At 37.0% G+C, this 18,670-nt stretch overlaps 1 pseudogene; it reads right to left on the bottom strand.

The window, feature by feature from the left end:
* Positions 1-250: 250 nt before the first annotated feature.
* LOC141301480 (uncharacterized) lies at positions 251-2,138 on the bottom strand (annotated as a pseudogene).
* Positions 2,139-18,670: the final 16,532 nt, after the last annotated feature.

Genomic DNA, 18,670 nt, shown 5'->3' with positions numbered 1-18,670 from the left:
AGTAATGGTGAAGAGCTTGATTAGCTTGTTCAGGTGTGTTTGATTAGGGTTGGAGCTAAACTCTGCAGGAAAATGGACCTCGAGGGCCAGAGTTGAAAACTCCTGGTTTACACTAATATGGAGACTGTTAAATAAGAAACATCTCATGGATGCACTGGGACGCATCCTCAGTGATGTATCCTGGGATTATTGGATGTTTCGGGTCTCGCAACATCATACATCGTCTCCCAGGCGACCCAGCCGGGGTTGATCAAGCCCCGACTTGCGTCCCAGTAGCAGTCCACGGATCAGCCCTCTTTACCCAAAGCCACCTTGTGGCCTTCTCTGCAGCTTCACTTGCGGATCGAATGGCCCTTTTCTATGCCACCCCTGTAACGCCCAACCGACTGAGGGCTTTGCACAATGAACGTCCTGCAAAGCCTCTACAGCCAACTTCTATGGGCTCATAGATGGTTCTCCAGTCTCTCTCCCTGCACTCCTCCACCAGTTCCTGGTACTTAGCGCTTTTCCTCTCGTTGGCTTCCTCAATACGCTCTTCCCAGGGCACCGTAAGTTCCAGCATGATTAGCTGTTTTGAAACCTCAGAGGTAATTATCATGTCTGGGCAGAGACTTGTTGTTACAATGTGCTAAGGGAACCTCAGTTGTTTTTCCAGGTCGACCTGCAGCTGCCAGTCCGAGGCTTTGTGGAGGAGGCCTGTTGTTAATTGTGGGCGCGCCCGGGGTTTCTCTCCAGCTTTAACGAAGGGGACTGCCTTTTTTGAAGCATGATGGTGCTTGCTGGTGCTGATGGCTGAGGCTAAGCTCTCAGCAATTGCCTTAAGCACCTGGTCATGGCGCCAACGATAACGACCATCAGCCAGAGCCTTTGGGCAGCTGCTGAGGAGATGTTCTAAAGAGCCCCTTCCAGAGAAAAGAAGGCAGGAAGGTGTCTCACTCTTTCCCCAGACATGGAGGTTCGCTGGGCTTGGCAGGACATCGTAGACAGCTTGTACCAGGAAACGGACCCGATGAAAATCTGCCTGCAAGATGTTTGCCCAGGTAATCCTGCACTGCAGTGTACTCTCCCACCTAGTCCACGCTCCCTGCTGCCGGAGTCCCACCGCCCTGCTCATTCGCTCTTCCTCCACGCCTGCTCGAACCTCTTCCTGGAGTAGATGGTGTCTTTCCTTGCCACAGGCCTGGCTAACCAAGGTCTTTGGGAAATAGCCCAAGCCCGCTCTGGCTGTCGCCACAGTGCCCACCAGAGCCTTTTGTCTCAGGCGTGACTCTGCCAACTCCACTGCTTTCCCAGCATTCCATTTGCTTCCTGTCGTTACCTCAATGCTGGCTGATGACAACTTGCAGTCCCTGGAGTCCCTGTACTGTAGGGCTTCTCTGGTGCGTACCACCATGAATTCTTCTGTAAGGCCACTGAACGGCAGCTGCAAGATGTTACTCGTCCCATATAATGCAGTGCTGGTGAGACTGCGTGGAAGTCCCAGCCACTTCCGAAGAAAGCCACTGATCTTCCTTTCTAGGGACTCAACTGTTGTCATTGTGACTGCATAGACCAGCAGGGGCCACAAGACTCGGGGCAGAATGGAGTGCTGGTAGATCCAGGCTTTAAATCTACAAGGCAGACCGGACTTGTCAACCTTGGCTAGCCAAGCTCCAAGTTCTTCGTTGGACTTCTGGATGGCGGCACAGTCTTTCAGGCTGGAGTCAAAGATCTTCCCTAAACTCTTGACAGGTGGCTCCGTGATGGTTGGGATGACAGTTCCTGAGATGGAAAAATGGAACTTGTCAACCACTTTCCCCTTCTTCAGCACCATGGACCATGGAGGGCTTAAAACTCATTCTAGCCCAGGCAATGAGTCTCTCTAGTCCTTGTAGGATCCACCTGCTCCCTGGGACCGATGTGATGTAAGGTCATCCATATAGGCTCTTATAGGGGGATGTCGTACGCCTGACTTAGTTAAGGGCCCTCTGCATTCCACTTCGGCTGACTTGACCACCATGGTCATGGCAAGGGCTAAAAAAAAGAATAACCGAGATGGTACAGCCTGTTATTATTCCTTTCCCAATGCGATGCCAGTCTGATGTTTCTGACCCAGAAGTGACCCGCATCCTGAAATTATTGTGGTAATCTAGAATCATATCTGTATATAGTCTGTATATAGTAATTGACAAATAATTATATACACTGCCAGTAAAAAGTTTGGATTTTTAATTGTATTTTAAATACGTTTCTTAAGCTCATCAAGGCTGCATTTATTTGATCAAAAATACAGGAAAAAAAATGTCATATTGTGAAACATTATTACGATGTAAAACAACGTTCTTCTATTTTAATATATATTAAAACAAATTTATTTATGTGATCAAAGCTGAATTTTCAGCATCATTACTCCAGTATTCAGTGTCACATGATCCTTCAGAAATCATTCTGATATGCTGATTTATTATCAATGTTGAAAACAGTTGTGTTGCTTATTTATTTATTTATTTTTGGGAAAATATTAATGACGGATAAAAAGTTTAAAAGAACAGGGTTTGTTTAAAATAGAAATCGTTTCTAACAATATACACTACTGTTCAAAGGTTTGGGGTCATAAAAAGTGATAGCAAAGACTTAAATTGTTAGAAAATATTCATATTGTGAAAAAATGCTGTTATTTTTAATTTTGTATTCATCAAAGAATCGCGAAGAAATATTCTAATATTTATTCTAATAATAAGTCAGCATATTAAAATGATTTCTGAAGGATCATGTGACACTAAAGACACTAAATTTCAGCTTTGCATCACAGAAAAAAATATTTAACATTCTATTTTATTAATATAGAAACCATTATTTTATATTGTAACGTGTATTATCATTATTATTATTATTATTATTAATTTTGTTGTTGTTAATCATTAATATTTTAAATTATTATTGTTATTTTATTTATTTAACATCACACTCACATATTTTTTAGAATTGTAAATGTGCTAAATACAGATATAACAAAATTGCATTATAAATATTTAAGTATTAAAAAAAAAACATTTCTCCATATTCTACATTTTATCCTTCAATTTTAATTGGTCCTTTAGTTCAGCTATGCAGATTATTTTCTAAACAGAATGAAAAGGGGAATAGACCTCATATTTTATATTTTGCAAAAACGTGTTAGTTCGGTAAACAGACACTGGAGGGCAGTATTACATTACAGAAACAGAAACACACACATACTCTACAATTCAAGAGCCTTGACCTGTCAACTGTTGTGTAAAGGAGCAACCTGGAAACTTAAAAAGCTCAACTCAGCTATGATAGCACAGAGAACAGTACATAATAAGTCATTAAAAAGATGCAAAAAAATATATATTCTAATAGACATTTTAGTGCATTTTTACATACCAAATAATAAAACAACAATAGTACTTAATAGCAGTATATTAATATTCGTTTATAATACATTTTAATGTTTAAAAATAAGTCTAAATATAGAAAGAACAGGATATAAATTGTTTAGGCTATTTATAAACTTATCAAATAAAAAATACAAATGCATTTAAGTGCATCAGCATACATTTAAAAAGCACACCAGCAAAGCAGAACAATTATGTGACAATTAACGGCCTGATGTAGGGAAATGAGCAGAGCATGTCAACATGGCCATGTATTGACAAGATCTCAGCGTAGAGACACCAGTCACTGTCACATGACCGGAGTATTGGCAGCTCGTCCGGTCTCAAGGCATATGTCCCGTCCATGTTTACCCCAACAAACATGACAGAGACACATAGATCCAGCAGAAGGTTTCCATTAAAGTTTATCGGGTTTAGCTCAGTTGTAATGGGGGACGTTTGAAACCCTTGAGGCTCCGATTGGGTCAGAGCCAAATTGACATGTCTAGACATTTCAGCATGTAAAGTAACAAAAGAAAACATTTCAGTATTTAGTACTTATGATTACTTTGGTTTGTTGAGGAGCTTTAAGAAGACAGATTTAAGTTATACCTTATACCTTCTTGAAATAATGTCTAAGTCACAGTGCGTTATGCTAATTTCAGCAGTTAAATGTCAAACTCATCTCAGGCTTTGGAAAATCCCTCTTAGACTTTTGCTGAATTCTATATCAGTTCAGTATGAATTTCAGTATGTTCGGTTATGAACTGTAAGGATATAAACTATGCAACTTTTTAGTTTGTATCTGTTCTTACAAATGATCCATTTTAATTTTTAAAGGAATTTTCCAGATTCAATCTAATTAAGATTCTCTTTTTGTGGCATAATGTTGATAACCAGACAAATTTGTTTGGCTTTTTGTTTTGTTTTCCACATAAAGCTAGAGAGTTTCACATGATACATGCAAGTAAATGAACAAGGGCTGTTTAACAAGAGAAAAAAATGCATGCAGTAAATTACATTTTGTAACACATGGCTCACATCCTAGAAAAGGCTCACCTTTAAAGGACAAATTAACCAACATCACAGAGCCAATTAAGTCCTCTATAATACTCAGTCCATTTACATTACAAGTTATTTTCTGTAGTAACTGAGTGAAATTATGCTAGAAATGCAGTCAATAGAGCTTAAAGGGACGGTTCACTCCAAAAATGAAAAATCTGTTGTTTTTAATTCACTGTCATGACATTTCAAGCATATTTGTGACCCTGGACCACAAAACCAGTCTTAGGTTGAACAGGTATATTTGTAGCAACAGCCAAAAATGCATTGTATGGCTCAAAATTATATATTTTTTCTTTTATACTAAAAATCATTAGGATATTAAGTAAAGATCATGTTCCATGAAGATATTTTCTAAATTTCCTACCTTAAATATATTAAAACGTAATTTTTGATTAGTAATATGCATTGCTAAGAACAATTTTAAAGGCATTTTCTCTATATTTAGTGTTTCTTTTTTTTTTTTTTTTTTTTTTTCACCCTCAGATTCTAGATTTTCAATTACTGTTCTTTTTGAACAAACCATAGCTTTCAATGGAAAGCATACTTATTCATAACTATTTGAAAATCTGTATTCTGAGGGTGCAAAAAAATCTAAATACTGAGAAAATTGCCTATATAGTTGTCCAAATGAAAATATAGCAATGCATATTACTAATCAAAAATGAAGTTTTAATATATTTACGGTAGGAAATTTACAAAATATTTTCATGGAACATGATCTTTACTTAATATCTTACTGACTTTTTGGCATAAAAGAAAAATCGATAATTTTGACCCATAAAATGTGTTTTTGGCTATTGCTACAAATATACCCATGTTACTTATGACTGAGATGTTGTGAATAATGTGCTGGCTGTTCTTTTCAGTCCAGTTAAAATGGTTTTCAAGCTTTAAAAAAGCACCATAAATGTTTCATGAAAATATCATAAATATCTATGACTGTGCTCTATTTCAAGTGTTCCGAAATCATGCAATGAATTTGTGTAGGAAAGGTATAGTGTACCAAAAGTTAAAAAAAATATATGTCATTTACAGGTTTCTGTCATTCATTTCTTGCCAAAAAAACTGTATGATTTTCTTTCTTGTAAAACATAAAAGGACATATTTTGAGAAATAGAGGTTAATGGACATTTTTTTTTTTATTTTTTTTTTTTTGTGACCCTGGACCACAAAACCAGTCTTAAGTAGCACAGGTTTATTTAAGGATCATCAATAGCCAAAATTACATTGTAGGGGGTCAAAATTAATGATTTTTCTTTTATGCCAAAATCATTATATTAAGTAAAGATCATGTTGTACATTTTCTACTGTAAATATGTTAAAACTTATTTTTTGAGTTGTAATATGCATTACTAAGAACTTCATTTGGACAACTTTAAAGGTGCTTTTCTCAATATATATATATATTTTTTTGCACCCTCAGATTTCAGATTTTCAAAAAGTTGTATCTCAGTCAAATATTGTCCTATCCTAACAATCCATACATCAATAGAAAGCGTATTTATTAATTTGTTATGTATTCATGTATAAATTTCAATTTTAAAAAAACTGACCCTCATCATTCACATTTGTGTTCCACAGAAGAAAGAAAATCATACAGGTTTGGAACGACACAAGGGTGAGTACATTATGATAGAATTTAGATTTTTAAGTGGGCTGTTCCTTTAAGTCATTATTCACTGATAATCATTCAGTCAAACCTGCAGCACATTATATTTTTCCCCTAAAAAGATGAAAAAATGACATTTCTGTCATAATTTATTCACATTATACTGTTGTTCCAAACCTGTATGAGTTTCTTTCTTCTGTGAAAAATAAAATAAAATAAGCTATTTTTTTTTTAATGTTGGTAATCAGACCATTGACTTCCATTGTGTGAAAAATATTGAGACATTTCTTTCGTATTCAGTTTCTTGACATGAGGGTGATTAAATGACCGAATTGTCATTTTTGGTTGAACCGTCCCTTTAAGTTACAGTTAAGCCTAGAACATGTCTTAGAATTTCCCTTAATGCTGAATGCTGACTTTTTTCAGCCACTTTTCCCCATTCAAGCACAAATTTTTAGCTGCCAGTCTCACTCTTGAACTTCCACAAGAACGGAAGGAATATTTTCACTGAAGAAGGAAATGTCATCCTGGCCGTTTATCAGTACAAAAGGCAAACTTTGGAGCCGAGATGTGTGGATTTAACACCCAGTGAAAGTGCTTCTAATAAAACACTGCTTCATCAGGGTTGAGGCATTTGCAACAGATCACACGATTAGCCTTGTAACCTAAAGCCTGCTCGGCGTAAACATTTGACCACAGAAGCCATCAACAAAACCGCTCACTCTCACTCGTGTGTGTGTGTGTGTGTGTGTGTGTGTGTGTGTGTGTGTGTGGCCTGCGTCCGTGTCTCAATGATGGGCTACCTCTCCGCGCGGCTGTGAGCATGTCGCTTGACAGTCATTGCCGGGGGGCGAGGCTTGCACTGACAGCAGCAGAGACGCTCATTTGAGGGGGAGCCGTCAGAAATGTCACCCGCTCTGGATCCGTCTCCCCCTCCCGCCCCGCATCCGTCACGACCGCGCTTTCACTGGAAGCACGCGGCCCCTCACGACCGGCTGACGGACTGACGAAAGTTTTGGCGGACGGAGAGAAAACTTTCCCTGACAAGGTGACAGTTCTTGATGCATCCAGCTGTCCAGTCTGGGGGCGTCTCTGGAGAGCGGCGGGAGAGGGAGGAGAGGGTCCCTAATCACTAATTTAGTGCCAGCCATGGCATTCTGCCGGGGGGCACATACACAGGAATACAAGGCTGTGTACACACTCATGAGGGCGGACAGGACAGGATGAACCTCTGCTCGCCTCTGCAGCCCGGCTCCTGTGTTTTAGTGTCAGGGTCGTATCGAAACAGCCGCTAACTTCCTGGGCCTGTTTCACATATAAACTTGGGGGCTACACTCGATGCCATAGAATAACCTTTTGTGTCTAAATGGTTCCATATAGAACCTTTAACATCTGAAGAGCCTTTCTGTTTCACAAAAGGTTCTTTGTGGTGAAAGAAAGGTCTTCAGATTATAAAATTGTAAGAAAGAGATGGTTCTTTAGAGAACCTTTGACTGAATGGTTCTTTGTGGAACCAAAAATGGTTCTTCTACGGCATCGCTGTCAAGAACCTTTAAAAGCACCTTTATTTTTAAGATTGTACATGGCCGGAAAGCAGGTGGCGAGAGCATTTGTAGAAAGCGTAGCCAAAAAACATTAATTGTCTTACTCTTGTGTTGTTCAAACACATATGACTTTCTTCTGTGAAACACAAAAGGAAATATTTACAGGAATGTTCACGCTGCTCTTTTCCATACAAAACAATAAAAAAAAAGTCTCATAAAATTCTCAATGTTAGACAAGATAATTAGTTATCTGTGACCCTGAACCACAAAAACAGTCTGAAGTAGCACGGTTATATTTGTAGCAATAGCTAAAAATGCATTGTATGGGTTAAATTTGTCGATTTTTCTTTCATGTCAAAAATCATTAGGATAAAGATCATGTTCCAAGAAGACATTTGTGACCCTGGACCACAAAACCAGTCATAAGGTTAAATTTTACAAAACTGAGATATATACATCATATGAAAGCTCAATACATAAGCTTTCTATTGATGTATAGTTTATTAGGATAGGACAATATTTGGCCGAGATACAACTATTTGAAAATCTGGAATCTAAGGGTGCAAAACAATCAAAATACTGAGAAAATCACTTTTGAAGTTGTCCAAATTAAGTTCTTAACAATGCATATTACTAATCAAAAATTACATTTTGATAGGTTTACAGTAGGAATTTTACAAAAAATCTTAATGTAACATGATCTTTACTTAATTTCCTAATGATTTTTGACATAAAAGAAAAATCAATCATTTTGACCCATACAATGTATTTTTGGCTATTGCTACAAATATACCCCAGCGACTTAAGACTGGTTTTGTGGTCCAGGGTCACATTTAGTATCTATAGGCTATTTTCGCAGTATTTTTATATATTTTTTTTTATTTATTTTTTATTTTTTTGCACCCTCAGATTCCAGATTTTCAAACAGTTGTATCTCAGCCAAATATTGTCGTATCCTAACAAACCATGCATCAATGGAAAGCTCAGTTTCAAACAGTTGACCATTATGACTGGTTTTGTGGTCCAGGGTCACATTTAAGAACCGATACCATTTGCCGTTTGCAAATATGGCAGAAAGAGTTTGAATATGCGTATGCGTAAATGAGATTTGAGTGGTAGATACTTAAATTATGGTATATTAAAGGGATAGTCAGCCAAAAAAAGATAATTAGCCCATTATTTACTAACCCTCCAGGCATCCTAGGTGTATATGACTTCCTTCTTTCAGACGATTGCAATTAGAGTTATATTAAAATTTATCTTGGCACTTCCATGCTTTTAAATGGCATGGGTGGGAGTTTCTCTTCATCTGTCCAAAACAAGTCCAATAAAGTGCATTGATCCATAATAAAAAGTGCCTCACACGACTACAGGAGGTGCATAAAGTGTCATCCTGTAGCGTATCGATGCATTTTTGTAAGAAAAATATCCAGATTTAAAACGTAACAATCACTTTAATCACGCTTGCGCCAACTAGTTGGTGACTCTTGTGAAAACCAAAGTTTGTTTACAGAAGCAAAGGAAGTAAAGTTGCCTTGCTTTAGCAAAGTGGCGCATGCGCAACGCCGACGAATCATGTCATCTGCCTGGGGCTGCTTCCGGGTATGACCAGTTGGTGCACGCTAGATTATGTTGTGAATATGGATATTATTCTTACAAAAGCGCATCGATTCGCTACAGGAGGCCTTCATTCACCCCCCGGAGCCATGTGAGGCACTTTTTTATTATGGATGAATGCACTTTATTGGACTTGTTTTGGACTAATGAAGAGAAACTCCTGCCTATGCCATTCAAAATCTTGGAAGTGCCAGGATAATTTGTAATATAACTCTGATTAGATTTGTCTGTAAGAAGGAAGTCATATACACCTAGGATGCCTGGAGGGTGAGTCAATGATGGGCTAATTTTCATTTTTGGGTGAACTATTCCATTAAGCTATTATATGATATCAGATTTTTATTTATTTATTTATTTGGCATGAATGCATTAAATTTATTGTGACCGTAAAGACAAGTGTAATATTACAAAAGATGTATATTTCAAATAAATGTTGTTCTTTTAAACTTTAAATTCAACAAATAATCCTGAAAAACATGATTTCTACAAAAAATATAAAGCAGCACAGATGTTTTCAACAATGATAATAATAAGAAATGTTTTCTGAGCAAATTGAGATTTATACATCATTTGAAAGCATTCAACTGATTTATGGTTTGTTAAGACAGGACAGGACAGTATTTAAAAAAAAATCTAAATATTGATAAAATCAAATGAAGTTCTTAGCAATGCATATTACTAATCAAAAATTAAGTTTTGATATATTTATAGTAGGACATTTACAAAATATTTTCATGGAACATAATCTTTACTTAATATCCTAATGTTAATCAGCATAAAATAAAAATTTATAATTTTAACGCATACAATGTATTTTTGGCTATTGCTACAAATATACCCGTGCTACTCAGTTTTGTGGTCCAGGGTGCACATTAGAATTATTTATCTAAAGGATCATGTGACACTGAAGACTGGAGTACTGATGCTGAAAATTCAGGTTTGATCACAGGCATAAATTACAGTTTACAATATATTCACATGAAATACAGTTTTTTTTAAGTTGTAATAATATTTCACAATGTTTACTGTTTGTACTGTATTTTTTTTTTTATTATTATTAAATAAATTCAGCCTTAATGAGCAGAGGAGACCTAATAAATAGAGATGAATAAATAAAATTATATTTAAAATTAAAATGAAATTCATTAAAAATGTACACTAGTATAGCTTATAAAGAGTGTGTGATTGGTTGCAGCTGTGTGTAATCAGTGCAATGGATTATGGGAAATGTAGTCCAGGGCAACCTGCAGCAGTTTGTCTTGTGAGAGTCAATATACTGTGAGAGTGACATCTGGTGGAGAGTGGATGGAAAACCACGGACCGGATTTGTGACAGAGGGTGAGTAAATCATGGTGTAATTTTTATTTTATTTTTATTTTTTGGGTGAACTATCCCTTTAAGGGGAGACACTGCATGCAAAAACACTGTTCTTTCATGCACCTGTCAAGTTTGAGATTTTGGGCTTTTTGGTGTTTCATAAAGTGTTTTTTCAGACTAGTGGAAAGAAAACAGCCAAAAGACACTGCAAGTCTTTCTTTTATAGCACTTTATCTATTTCTGTCAATAGATTTCAATTACAATCCATATTTTTAAAGGCCGTTTTCTCAAAAAAAAATTATTTTTTTTTCTCCTACACTGAGCCATAAATCTCCACTTCAGTAGCACTTACACACACCAAACTTTGCATTTGTATTCCTGTCTATATCCTGAAGGTTTTTACAGAGGGATTTGTTCATATATAATTTGCTTGATTTTATACAACATTTTATTCCTCCAAAAATGGTAAAAATAAAAATACATTGTTTTCTGTCTGTTCTAAAAATTTTCTGAATTATGGAGTGACAAAACGAGATACCCAAAATCCCCTCTGTAAAAACATTTGACTCTAATATGTCAAGAAAATTAAACAAGAATTTTGAAACTGACTCCATCCAGTGTTTAGATTTTTATACTAGAAATGTTTGCAAATTAGAGCATATTTAATTAAATAATGCCTAATTTGCATATTAAACCCTAACATTTTAGAAAACTTGTAATACAAAAAATGTTTGCAATCATCACAGTAATCAATCACCTGGGCAAGTAAGGTGATAACTATTAGTTCATTTGTTTACCCTATTCACCTGCAGTGTCTTGCCTTAACAGAAATAAAGTTTATTTTTACATGTTTTTAAATGTACTTTTCTTTTACAGCTGCTTGTTAATGAAAGGTATCAAGATTCTCTTTGTCAACCAGAGGTTCATAAAGTCACGGACACACAGACGTCTCCACATATTCTCGCCATTGCACCGCTGTGGCCTGAAATCGCAAAGAAATCTCTCTCACAGTAGTCGTGGACAGCGGCAGAGCCCTGCATTGTTTTGTTAGTTAATTGGTCCTGACCCTTTTTTTCCAGGCTCTTCGTCTCTTTAGCGGGATGGCTGTGTAGATCACCGCGCGCCTTATCTAATTTCATTAATGTGATCTCCTGTCCATTGGCTGACAGCTTAATGGTCATTATTTGTGGTTCCCTTCAAATAAAGCTCAGACTGTAAATTGCAGTCTGTGGCAATTGGGATCTAAGTGCCACCCTGCATTACTATATAATATCTATTCCTTTAATTAACTGAAAGCCACACTGACATTTATTGGATTGCAAGTTACTTGTTAATGGCAATAAATTGCATAGAGGAAAAAAAATATCATTGCTTATTTTACATCAATAATTTGTGGACCTTTAGGTAATGATTATTCATTATTCTCTCTACATGGCTGTCATGTTTGTTAAAGTGTTCGGAGGTTTACTTCACAATGGTGCAGAGAGACTGCAAACATGTCACAGTATATGCTGCGAATTCAAATGAGCCGTCACTCATTGTAAAGTCATTAGTGTAATGGTAAAACTAATTCATATCAGCTATAAGGCTGATGAAAATATATGATTGCAAATAAATATATTAATTATTTGGGGAAAGTTTCTCCGGTGTGCGCTGTTAAATAAGTCTGGCTGGCAGCTAAGACAGGTTAGCTACACCTGAAGAAAATACTGTTGCTGGCTGCATTTAATTACTGTAATGACACAGTGTTGTTATGAGCTATAGGAATTCAAAATGTGACTTAAATTAGGATATATGTCTATATATATCAGGGTCATTATAGTTAACTAAAAAAAAAAAAAAAATGTTACTTTAAATATAATAAAATAAATGACTGAATGAATGAAAAGTTTATAGACATATGTTAAAAATAAAAAAGACAAAAAGAAAAAAAAATATTAAAATGAAAACAGAAAATATCAAAATAAAACAAAATTTATTAAAGCTGTAGTAATGATACTATGTAAATAAAATATCACTTATATAATTTATATTAAATAAATGATGAAACCTAATGAACCTAATGAAATGTCTTGACGAGGAAAATTTTCCATTCTATGTTAATGTGTGTGCTTTTGAAACAGGAATATTATTATATTATATTATATTATATTATATTATATTATATTATATTATATTATATTATATTATATTATATTATATTTGCTACCTTCCCATTTAGATAGCATATATAACTTATAATGCATAGTGTATAGTGCTATATAATTAATTAATATTAGCACATTTTAAATGCATATTTACATTTTTATCGAATTAAATTAAATATTATTTTATCTAGACACTATGAATCAATTTATTTTTATTTATTTATTTATTTGTGTGTGTGTGTGTGTGTGTGTGTGTGTGTATATATATGTGTATTTATTTATATAGTTTTGATTTTAATTTTAGTTAAAGTCTTTTGCCCAGTGTTTGTCATTATTTTTGTATTATTATTTTTTTAATTAAATATTAATATAGTTTTTATTAGGTTTTACTTTTTAGTTTTAGTTAAAAATAAAGTAAAAAGCCGATTTTTATTTATTTATTTAGTTCAGTTAATGTTTATTTTATTCCAAGTATTTTTTTTTTATTGAATGGTTTTAATTCTAGTTAATGATAATAGCCCTTCCTTAAGATGACTTAATATTAGTAATATTAAAATAATATAATCTAAAAATTAAAATGCTGAAAAACACATTAAATCAAAATGCAAACTGCATGTCATATTTTTTTTTCTTCCCTTCAAATATTGTGTTAGAAAACAGGGGGCAAAAATAATAAAATAAAATAAGAGAGAACCAATCTTAGATATTTAAGTGGCCGTTCTAGAAAGAAAAGACCATAGATTTATACATTGCTTCTTCTTCTATTCTTCTTAATGTATATTAAAATGAAAGGCTACTTAAATGCCTAATTGAAAACTATATGACTGGTTTGATTTTAACCCAATTTTTTTTAGTTTTTCTTTTTCTTCTGTGAGCGGCTTGTACTCTTCCGAGCTTCTCGAGGCCTGTATACTCCCCACACCAGCTAGCAATCCTCACGCGATGCCTCTTGAAGTCTCAGTCACTCAGTTGCCACCAGCTTGCCAATTGTGTGAACATATTCCCTGTCAGAGCGGCAGAGTCGGCGCTCACTGTCTCTTTGCCTGCCACGGCGGTGATCAGACCTCCGGCCCTCCGTGATCTGACAGGCCTGCCACTCTGATGACTTCCTCAGCCGGAGAGCCGCGACGCTTGTGAAAGCTTGGCTCTCGCCGCACCAAAGTCAAAAGAGAAGAATCAGCCCCCCACCCCCCACCCCCCCCGCGCTGTCCTGTCCGATCACGACACGCGAGCCGCGGCACACAAACTTTGAGGAAGAGAACATCAGGCAGGCAGAGCAGCACATCGAGTACGGAGCATGATGGGTAACGAGAGACAGCACCAGCCGGGGTCGTGACCTTATGAACCTGCGCGGCCACCCTGCAGGGAAAGGCGTGTTGAGATGCGTCAAACCCGGCCAGTCACGGCCCATCAAGCGCAGCAGACGGACGTTTCTCGCTCCGTCTTCCTCTATTGTGTAGGAGATTATGAGAACAGGAGACAAGCGACGGGCTTTAAAGTGAGCAGTCGCTGTCCGCTCTAGCTATCGTCACTGACTCTGAGTCACGGCTGAAAAAACATCCCTCGCAAACTGCACAAGTGAGCAGCGGTGTCAAAACAACGGCCGCTTTGAAAGACGCGGAAGAGGAAAAGAGTACACAGAACAGCATGCAGGTCATTATGAGTGATGTTTGCTAAGGCAAGTATTGCTCAGGCTTAGAATCTGAACAAACCACTATAAGCCAAAGTATTATGATTGATTTGACTTATATATTACTTATATATTATATTTTGTTATATACAGTCAAGCCCGCAATTATTCATACCCCTGGCAAATTCTGACTTAGAAGTACTTTTATTTAACCAGCAAGTTTTTTTTTTTACCTGAAATGACTCAGGCTTCTCCCAAAAGATAATAAGATGATGTACAAGAGGCATCATTATGGAAAAAAAATATATTTCTCAGCTTTTATTTACATTTGAACAAAAAGTGGCATGTCCAAAATTATTCATACCCTTCTCAATAATCAATAGAAAAGCCTTTATTGGCTATTACAGCAATCAAACTCTTCCTATAATTGCTGACCAGCTTTGTGCATGTCTCCACTGGTATTTTTGCCCATTCATCTTTAGCGATGAGCTCTAACTCTTTCAGGTTGGAGGGTCTCCTTGCCATCACCCTGATCTTTATCTCCCTCCACAGATTCTCAATTGGATTTAAGTCAGGACTCTGGCTGGGCCACTGCAAAACGTTAATGTTTTTGTCTGCTAACCATTTCTTCACCACTTTTGCTGTGTGTTTTGGTCGTTGTCGTGCTGAAATGTCCACTGGTGCCCAAGGCCAAGTTTCTCTGCAGACTGCCTGATGTTGTTGTTGAGAATTTTGATGTATTGCTCCTTTTTCATGGTGCCGTTTACTGTGATTAGGTTCCCTGGTCCACCGGCTGAAAAACACCCCCAAAACATTAGGTTCCCACCACCATGTTTGACAGTGGGGATGGTGTTCTTAGGGTTGAAGGTTTCTCCTTTTTTACGCCAAATGAAGGCTACATCTTTGTGGCCAAACAATGTAATTTCATCTAATTTCATTAATTCATCTGACCATAAAACAGAAGATCAGAAGTCTTCTTCTTTGTCCAGACGAGCATTTGCAAATGCCAAGCGGGCTTTTGTGTGTCTTATCTGGAGAAGTGGTGTCCTCCTTGGTCTGTGTCTGTGAAACCCAGCGGTCTGCCTTGAGATGTTGCTACCAGCAGAGCCCAGATTCATCAGGATGGCCTTGGTGGTGATCCTTTTTTACCTCTCTCACTATCCTCCTGGCCAGCACAGGTGTCATTATTGGCTTCCGATCACGTCCTCTGAGATTTTTCACAGTGCAGAACGTCTTGTATTTTTAAATAATACTTTGCACTGTAGCCACTGGAACTTCAAAACATTTAGATATGGTCTTATAGCCCTTTCCTGACTTGTGACCAGCCACAATGTGCAGCCGCAGATCCTCAGTGAGCTCCTTTGAATCTTTTTTTTTTTTTTTTTTTTTTTATCAGGGCAATTAGGATGCTTTAGAACAGCTGGGACTATTTGGAATGGTATAGAACTTTGGATTTTCCCATAGACTGTGACAGTTTGCAAAGGGTATGAATAATTTTGGACATGCCACTTTTTGTTCAAATGTAAATAAAAGCTGAAAAATATATATTTTTTTTTTCCCACAAGGATGCCTCTTGTACATCGTCTTATTATCTTTTGGGGGAAGCCTGTGTAATTTCTGGTCTAAAACTTGCTGGTTGAATAAAAGCAACTTTAAGTCAGAATTTGCCAGGGGTATTAATAATTTCGGGCTTGATTTTTTTCCCTTTAAGGTCAGTAAGGTCAATAAACATGTGATGAGGAATGCAAGGTTCAAAGGTCAGTCCTGTGATTTAATCAATGCTTATTAACCATTGTTTCCCACTGGGTTATTTGGCCATTTTTGGGCTCCTGTAGAGATTGACAGGATGTCGTCAAGCGTTGACATGAGTATTGATAAAACTCACTGTATAATGCAGCTCATTAGGTGCTAAAAGTATATTTATATATTTGGAAAGTAAACACAAGACGCAAAATACGTACTAATAAGTACAAATCACTGCAATTTCCAACAGAAATGTCCACTGAGTGGCACTAAAAGAGTGTTAGTTTTCTTTCCCCAGAACAGATAAACGTACATATGGTTAGTTTTGTGGACAAGGCTACATAGTATACAGATGCGACTACTGGGCATGTGCGCATCAATCAGGGCGTTTCCTCTGAGGAGGCAAGGGTGGCAGTGACTCCTCAGAAAATTAGATGAGAAAAAAAAATCTAAGTTAAAAAATAAAACAACGCCAATATTACAAAATATAACATTAAAAAGTGTATAAATCGCCCGTTTTTCTAAAGTAAAACTGTCCAACTGCGTGCATGTAAAGGAGTCCCCCTAAGCGTGCCGTGAGTTTTTGGGAGGTAATTGAGAATGAATGGGGGGAAAGTCAAGTGAGAGGAGGCAATGTCTCTATCGTGATATGATTGGATATGACTGGTTATGATCGGCTGTGATTGGTTCATGTGATAAATCCTGCCTCTTGTGGTCATGCACGTTCATGAATCAGTCTGAATGAACAATGCAATGGCATTAATGGGACGACTAATTTAAAAAAGTAAGTAAACAACTCATACACCCAGATAAAACCCCTTGATTATGTCAAATGTTATTTTGTTTTAATGAGTAAAATAAGTATTTGACCCCTTCGCAAAACATTGCTTATTACTTGGTGGCAAACCCTTGTTGGCAAACACAGAGGTCAGACGTTTCTTGTAGTTGGCCACCAGGTTTGCACACATCTCAGGAGGGATTCTGTCCCACACTCCTCTTTGCAGATCCTCTCCAAGTCATTAAGGTTTTGAGGCTGACGTTTGGCAACTCGAACCTTCAGCTCTCTCCACAGATTTTCTATGGGATTGGGGTCTGGAGACTGGCTAGGCCACTCCAGGACCTTAATGTGCTTCTTCTTGAGCCACTCCTTTGTTGCCTTGGCTGTGTGTTTTCGGTCATTGTCATGTTGAAATACTCCAGCGAGGAGGTTCTCACCCAAGGTTTGATGGGACATGGCCCCGTCCATCTTCTCTTTGATGCGGTGCAGTTGTCCTGTCCCCTTAGCAGAGAAACACCCCCAAAGCATAATGTTTCCACCTCCATGTTTGACGGTGGGGATGGTGTTGTTGGGGTCATAGGCAGCATTCCTCCTCCTCCAAACACGGTGAGTTGAGTTGATGCCAAAGAGCTGGATTTTGGTCTTATCTGACCACAACACTTTCACCCAGTTCTCCTCTGAATCATTCAGATGTTCATTGGCAAACTTCAGTCAGGCCTGTACATGTGCTTTCTTGAACAGGGGGACCTTGCGGGCACTGCAGGATTTCAGTCCTTTTCACCTTTTTTTTTTGGTAACTATGGTCTTGAGATCATTGATAAGATAATCGCACCAACTGTTGTCACCTTCTCACCAAGATGCTTGGTGATGGTCTTGTAGTCCATTCCAGCCTTGTGTAGGTGTACAATCTTGTCCCTGACATCCTTGGACAGCTCTTTGGTCTTGGCCATGATGGAGAGTTTGGAATCTGATTGATTGCTTCTGTGGACAGGTGTCTTTTGTACAAGTAACAAGCTGAGATTAGAAGCACTTCCTTTAAGAGAGTGCCCGTAGTCTCAGCTTGTTACCTGTATAAAAGATACCTGGGAGCCAGAAATCTTGCTGATTAATAGAGGATCAAATACTTATTTCACTCATTAAAATGCGAATCAATTTATAACTTTTTTGAAATGCATTTTTCTGGATTTCTTTTGCCTCTCAATGTTAAAATAAACCTACCATTAAAATTATAGAATGATTATTTCTTTAACAGTGTCAACTTGTTGAGATTCATACTTGGCTTAAATACAATATCGATTGCATTGTTCATGTAAAAATATAAAATAGATTTTCTTTTTGTTTATTTAACCAAGAAAATGTGACTGTGATATTAACTTACATTTGATTAAAAAAAGAAAACCTTTGGTGCTCTAACTCTAATGTTCCATGACATTTTAAAATAATGTACCATCTGCACTACACCTAAACTTGCCCGATAGTATGAACAAAAGCGAATGTAGTGTAAACGCAATCACAAGCATGCCTTTTTAGCTTGTTTTTCAGTCTCTCATCTTTCAGCTCTTTTATTGTTGGTCATGTTTTCCACATGATTTGTACTCAAGGATTCCACATCCTAAGTCCAATTCCGAGCAAGCTTTTTATGTCCGGAAAGCAAAACATATGGAGCTGTAATCATAACTGTGTACGAAAACAATTACAAGTGCTCACTGTTTTACCACCTGTAGTGTTGTTATACTTGTACATGTTATTACATGATTTGTACGTATTAGTACTTAGTTTGCATCTCGCAAAAAAGTTCCCACAGGTACGTTTTCACCATGAGACCTGGTTGCACAGAACTTTT

This window comes from Garra rufa, chromosome 25 (genome assembly GCF_049309525.1).
Source record: "Garra rufa chromosome 25, GarRuf1.0, whole genome shotgun sequence".
NCBI classification, from domain to species: domain Eukaryota; kingdom Metazoa; phylum Chordata; class Actinopteri; order Cypriniformes; family Cyprinidae; genus Garra; species Garra rufa.
Note: the sequence above shows the minus strand (reverse complement) of the source record. Positions and strands in the feature narration are given on the sequence as shown.